General features: G+C 44.2%; 1 non-coding gene across 1 annotated transcript; it reads right to left on the bottom strand.

Moving 5' to 3' along the window:
* Positions 1 to 480: 480 nt before the first annotated feature.
* On the bottom strand, positions 481 to 587 carry LOC120362039 (U6 spliceosomal RNA). Its single transcript, XR_005578044.1, has one exon. It is a non-coding gene; the product is annotated as a U6 spliceosomal RNA (small nuclear RNA).
* Positions 588 to 7,216: the final 6,629 nt, after the last annotated feature.

The following is a 7,216-nucleotide window of genomic DNA, read 5'->3' as shown; positions in this document are numbered from 1 at the left end:
CAGCCCATTTTTATTATTTTTTTAGACAGAATTTTGCTCTTGTTGCCCAGGCTGGAGTGCAATGGCATGATCTCGGCTAACTGCAATCTCCGCCTCCCGGGATTCAAGCAGTTCTCCTGCCTCAGCCTCCTGAGTAGCTGGGATCACAGGTGCCCACTACCACGCCCAGCTAATTTTTTGTATATTTAGCAAAGACAGGGTTTCACCATATTAGCCAGGCTGATCTTGAACTCTGGATGTCAGATGATCCACCTGCCTCTGCCTCCCAAAGTACTGGGATTACAGACGTGAGCTACCATGCCCAGTCATATTTTAGGTTTTGAGGAGTACATGGCTTCTCTCTACCACTCAGCCATGAAGTGTCAGTGCCAAAGCACCCATAGACAATACACAAAATGAATCAGAGAGGCTGTGTTCTGGTAAAACTTTATTTATAGACAATGAAATTTAAATTTTGTATAATTTCTTTTTCTTAATTAAAAAAATATGGAAAGCTTCACGAATTTGTGTGTCACATTTGTGCAGGGGCCATGCTAAACTTCTCTGTGTCCTTCCAATTTTAGTATATGTGCTGCCGAAGCTAGCACAAAATTTTATATAATTTTTATGTGTCAATAAAGAGTACTTATCTGATTGCTTCCAACCATTTAACAATGTAAAAACCATTCTTGGCCAGGCATGGTGGCTCACGCCTGTAATCCCCACATTTTAGGAGGCCAAGGCTGGTAGATCACAAGGTCAGGAGTTCAAGACCAACCTGACCATCACAGGGAAACACCGTGTCTACTAAAAATACAAAAATTAGCCAGGCATGGTGGCAAGTGTCTGTAGTCACCGCTACTCGGGAGGCTGAGGTAGAAGAATCACCTGAACCCGGGAGGCAGAGGTTGTGGCGAGCCGAGATCACGCCACTGCACTCCAGCCTGGGCAACAGAGTGAGACTCTATCTCAAAAAAAAAAAAAAAAAAAAAAAAAAACTTAGGCTGTGCAAAAACAGGTGGTGGATGGGATCTGGCCCAAGGGCTGTGATTTACTTACTCCTGATCTAGACCTACCCTGCCTTCTTAAATCTCTTCTGGAGGGATCCCATTAAGTTGGGGAAGATGGAGTTTCCCCAAGTCTGTGAGGCAGTCTGTTTTCCAACTTGCTAGGGCCTAGATCCTGTCTTCTAGATGTTCTGACTTTTTTTTTTCTTTTTTTGAGACAGAGTCTCGCTCTGTGGAGACAGGGTTTCACTATGTTGGCCAGGCTGGTCTAGAACTCCCGACCTCAGGTGATCTGCCCACCTCAGCCTCCCAAAGTGCTGAGGTTACAGGAGGGAGCCACTGCACCTGGCTAAGATGTTCTTTCTGTCACCTGTCAGGCTCTGACAGTCAGCTACCCTGTTTCAGCATCACTTGAACCCTTTTGATAGGATTCCTCTTCCGCTCAATGATTCCCGTTCCCAAGCATGGATAAAACGTAACAGAAAACACCCTTAAATTAGTTGGTTGAATTTTCACGGCATTAAAACAGTGATTGATTTTTTAAAAAGAAACAAAAAAATAAGAAAGAAGCTTTAAAATCTGGATATTGAAATGGTTTTCCAGCCCCAGCTCTCAGCAGGGCATTGGTTGCTCTGCTCTGGGTACTGCCAGCTGCATTTTGCAGAGGGTGCAGATATGTTTGCCCAGAAACAGGCTCGCAGAGGCTAATTCTGACTTCAGGAGTTGCTTTCTACTGACCAAAAGGATTGAAGAAAGAAAGTCCCCTGCCCTCTTTATCAGTGATTTCCTGTGGGTGGAATGAAAGACTGCTTTAGGGTACTTTGGGAATAGATTTTTATCTGCTTTGGCAGTCTCCCAAATGAAAGGCAGAAAACACACCTTGAATGTCAGAAAAAGGAGTTTCCTGCAGAGAGCTTTGCAAATCTTTTGTAATTCCAGTGGAGTCCTGGGGATTGTGCCCAGTGCCTTAGAGCAGAAATTTCAAACCTGCCGGGTGTGGGTGAGCACCGGCCTTCCAGGTACCTCCCAAGCCAAAAAGTCAGTATCAGGAAAGGAAGAGATGAATTTTGCCTTGTTTTTGCCTTGTCTTGGGGTGAGCCCACCAGTGAGAGGGAAACCCTAGAACAGATGCAAACAAAAGGGCTCGCGACATCCTATAGCCCAGTCCTGGAGAGTGGGCAGATAAAAACGCAAGGCCCCAAATGCACTAGTAATAGGGCCTTCCTTGACCAAGGAAGTTGCAGATTTACTGGGGGCTGCTTCTAGAGTAGCATGTACAAATTCCTGTGCCGTGGGGTGGAGCTCACGCTGTATTTCCTCTCTATCGGCAGGCTAAGGTACCGATGCCTCAGGTCCAGACCAAAAGAGGGTCGAGGCAGGGAGAAAGGAAGGTCAAGGCAGGCCCTCCTCTTATTAAGGTGAACTGAAGAACTGAAGTGCAGACCGAAGGCATGAGTCTTACAGAGAAGCAGCTAAATGCAGGCACTGGTACTGGTCTGACCAGACCTGAGCCCTTCTCTGCAAAGTTTTGCTAGGAGTTAGGGGCTTTTGTTTGTTTGACTGGCTGACTGGTTGTTGGTTAGCTGTTCCAGTGGTAGGAAATGTTCAGAGTCTCAAAAACAAGCCAAATTTCTTTCACGGTCCTTTTTCCTTGCAAAAGCCCGGCAGGCAATCAGTGGTAGGAGTTCATTATTCTGACAGGAACCAATTATCAACAGTTAGCAGAGGACAGCAAAAGCCCAGAGGGAAAGGGTCCTTTCTCCCTTGAACACTGAAGAAATGGAATTTAAGAGACAGTTTAACCTAGTAAGGGTTCCTAAATCGTTGCTAGGATGCAAAGATGAGTCCCCATGAGACACCAAATAAATATGCTTTTCATTTTTCAGAAGAGTAATCTGACACCTAGAGTTCAAGAAAGATTTACAACCATTGAGTGACAGAGCTACACTAGGATCAATAAGCAGAGAAACAGAAAAGAAAATACACTCCCTATAGTAAAATGTGAACACGAAACAGAATAGAACAGCAAAGAAGAAGAAAATGTAAGATGACAGAAGTTAGATCAAACCTATATGTTGGGACAATAAATGTGGGTATAAAAAGCTTACCCATGGGCCAGACGCAGTGACTCATGCCTGTAATCTCAGTACTTTGGGAGGCTGAGGCAGATGGATCACCTGAGGTCAGGAGTTCGAGACCAGCTTGGCCAAAATGGTGAAACCCTAGCTCTACTAAAAATACAAAAATTAGCTGGGCGTGGTAGCGCACGCCAGTAATCTCAACTACTTGGGAGGCTGAGGCAGAAGAATTGCTTGAACCCGGGAGGCAGAGGTTGCAGTGAGCCAAAATCATGCCACTGCACTTCAGCCTGGGCAACTCCGTCTCAAAACAAATGAACAACCAAAAAAACTCACCCATGAAAGAGAAAAACTCGGCCGGGCGCGGTGGCTCAAGCCTGTAATCACAGCACTTTGGGAGGCCGAGGCGGGTGGATCACGAGGTCAAGAGATCGAGACCATCCTGGTCAACATGGTGAAACCCCGTCTCTACTAAAAATACAAAAAATTAGCTGGGCATGTTGGCGCGTGCCTGTAATCCCAGCTACTCAGGAGGCTGAGGCAAGAGAATTGCTTGAACCCTGGAGGCGGAGGTTGCGGTGAGCAGAGATCGCGCCATTGCACTCCAGCCTGGGTAACAAAAGCGAAACTCCGTCTCAAAAAAAAAAAAAAAAAAAAAAAAAAGAAAGAAAGAGAAAAACTCTCAGAATGCCTCAGACACAAACAGTTTTTCAGCATATGCTTTGTTTTCTTATTCTCTTACTATATAGTCAATTACATTAACAGATTTTCTGATGTTGAATCATCCCTTAATAACTAGGGATGTTTTGCCATGATATGTGATATTTTGATACATTACTAAACTCAACCGGATAATAATTTAGAACTGTTGAGAACCATGAAGGGTCTGAGATTTTCAGCCTGCTTGCAAGCTAACAAGTTAGGCTGCTATATAGTGTCATGCATATTGGCAAAATACTAGACTCCTGGGTCAGAGGTAAACGACTGCATAACTCACAGCATAGCAAGCGGTGTAAACATCATGTTTCTCTTGGATTCCCTTGCCCCACAAGTACCACAGGGACAAAGTGAAGGGGCCAGAATGGATGCCATACACGCAGCGAGCTTGTGCTGCAGCTGAGCAACTCCAAGCTTAGGGAGACCAAATCTTTTATAAAGAGAAGTTAACAAAGGTACTAGAGGGAAACATTATTTGTATCACACTAGATAGTAAACAAATCTGTCCTCTGCTCAAGATAGAGGTTCTATCACTATCTTTCAAGGCTGTTGACTGTACAGACATCTTCAAAAATACAGTTTGGGGTGGGAATGGTGGCTCATGCCTGTTAATTCCAGCACTTTGGGAGGCTGAGGTGGGTGGATCATCTGAGGTCAGGAGTTCGAGAGCAGCCTGACCAACATGGTGAAATACCATCTTTACTAAAAAATACAAAATTTAGCCGGGATGGTGGCAGCCACCTGTAAACACAGTTACTCCGAAGGCTGAAGCAGGAGAATCACTTGAATCCAGGAGGTGGAGGTTGAAGTGAGCCGAGATAGTGCCATTTCACTCCAGCCTGGGCGACAGAGCAAGACTCCGTCTCAAAAAAAAAGAAAGAAAATGTAGACGGCCGAGTGCAGTGGCTTATGCCTGTAATCCCAGCACTTTGGGAGGCTGAATTGGGCGGATCACCTGAGGTCAGGAGTTCGAAACCAGCCTGGCCAACATCGAGAAACCCTATCTCTAAAAAAAAAAAAAAAAAAAAAAAAGGAAAAAGAAAAGTAAAAAAAGAAGGAAAATGTAGTCTGGAACAAAAGGGTTTTAGTACTTCAATTTGTAAGATAGGCAGATACACAAGAGACCCACAGAGTGTCTCCCAATAGACTTTGGTATACATTGGCATGTATTTGTAAGTAAAATTTATCTATAGTTGTTTTTTTTTTTTTTTTTTTCTGAGCGCTATTCAGTTTGAGAGGTATCAGTATTTTGCTAGCTCCATAGAAAATATTAATAAATTATCATACTTGTACATGTTTAAAGAAAACATTGGGGTCTGAGCACAGTGGCTCACGCCTATAATCCCAGCACTTTGGGAGGTCAAGGCAGGCCAACCACGAGATCAGGAGATCAAGACCAACCTGGCCAACATGGTGAAACCCGATCTCTACTAAAATACAAAAACTAGCCGGGTGTGGTGGCACGGGGCTGTAGTCCCAGCTATTTGGAAGGCTGAGGCAGGAGAATCGCTTGAACCTGGGAGGCAGAGGTTGCAGTGAGCTGAGATCGTGCCACTGCACTCCAGCCTGGCAATAGAGCAAGACTCCATCTCAAAATAAAATAACATAAATAAAACATTGTATAGTCTTCAAAGCATTGTAGCACTTAAACTCATGTAATTGTCTTGGCCTAGACTTAAACTCATGTAATTGTCTTGGCCTAGTACCTTTCTCGGGCGTACATTTTTGACCACCATTTGACTTTCTTCAATGGGTATTGATCTGTTCGGAACTTCTGCCTCATCAGCGTCAGTTGTGTGTGTTTGTCTGTTTTTTGAGATGGAGTCTGGCTCTGTCGCCTGGGCTGGAATGCGATGGCATGATCTTGGCTCACTGCAATCTTTGCCTCCCAGGTTCAAGCAATTCTCCTCCTCAAACTCCTGAGTAGCTGGGATTACAGGCGCCTGCCACCACTCCAGGCTAATTTTTGTATTTTTAGTAGAGACGGGGTTTTGCCATATTGGCGAGGCTGTTATTAAACTCCTGACCTCAGGTGATCCACCTGCCTTGGCCTCCCAAAGATCTGGGATTACAGGTGTGAGCCACCATGCCCAGCCCAGTGTCAGTTTTATTAATTGACATGGTCCTATAAATTTTTCTATTTCACTGAGATTTCACTATTTGGCTTTGTATAGTATTCAATATCCAGGCATTTACAAATTTAGGCTTTTTCGTAAAGCAGAAAACATTATAGAACTTGGTTTTTAGAGTAGCACATAATTTTAGATCTGGCTGAATTTACGGATAAAAATACACTTATCGGCCAGGCATGGTGGCCAAGGTGGGTGGATCATCTGAGGTCAGGAGTTCAAGATCAGCCTGACCAACATGGTGAAACCCCGTGTTTATAAAACAAATAAATAAATAAATAAAAATAAAATAAAAATACACTTATCAGAGAATCTTCATTCAGTATGCTATTTGAGCAGCTAGCTGAGGCTGTAATAATTTTATTTATTTATTTATTTATTTATTTATTTATTTATTTATTTGAGATGGAGTATCTCTCTGTCGCCCAGGCTGGAGTGCAGTGGCACGATCTCGGCTCACTGAAACCTCCACCTCCTCCAGCCTCAGCCTCCCAAGTAGCTGGGACTGTAGGCACACACCACCACACCAGGCTAATTTTTGCATTTTTAGTAGAGATGGGTTTTCACCATGTTCACTAGACTGGTCCTAAACTCCTGACCTCAGGTAACTCGCCTGCCTCGGCCTCCCAAAGTGCTGGGATTATAGGCATGTGCCACCATGCCAGGCTGAGGCTGTAATCATTTACTAAGTAGATGCATGCAACTCTGTCCCTTGTAGTCCCAGCTACTCTGGAGGCTGAGGCAGGAGAATCACTTGAACCCTGGAGGCAGAGGTTGCAGTGAGCCAAGATTTTGCTACTGCACCCCAGCACAGGTAATAGAGTATAGATAGATAGACAGATAGATAGATAGATAGATAGATAGATAGATAGATAGACAGATACATAGATAGATAGACAGATACATAGATACATAGATACATAGATATAGATATATACATACACACTAAATCTAGAAAAAGTTATACTATAGATAGATAGATAGATAGATACAGAGAGAGATGGAGTCTTGCTCTGTAGCTCAGGCAGGCTGGAGTGCAGTGGCATGATCTCAGCTGGCTGTAACCTCTGCCTCCTGGGTTCAAGTGATTCTCCTGCCTCAGCCTCCTGAGTAGCTGGGATTACAGGCCTGGGTCACCACACTGGGCTAATTTTTATATTTTTAGTAGAGACGGGGTTTCACCATGTTGGCCAGGCTAGTCTTGAACTCCTGATCTCAGGTCATCTGCCTGCCTCAGCCTCCGTACATGTTGGGATGAGCACCCAGCCTAGATTTGGATTTGTGTTCTGAATTTCATGCCTGTGCC

Source organism: Saimiri boliviensis, chromosome 1, assembly GCF_048565385.1.
Source record: "Saimiri boliviensis isolate mSaiBol1 chromosome 1, mSaiBol1.pri, whole genome shotgun sequence".
Lineage (NCBI taxonomy): Eukaryota > Metazoa > Chordata > Mammalia > Primates > Cebidae > Saimiri > Saimiri boliviensis.
The sequence above is the reverse complement of the archived record's forward strand: the minus strand, read 5'-3'. Positions and strand labels throughout refer to the sequence as shown.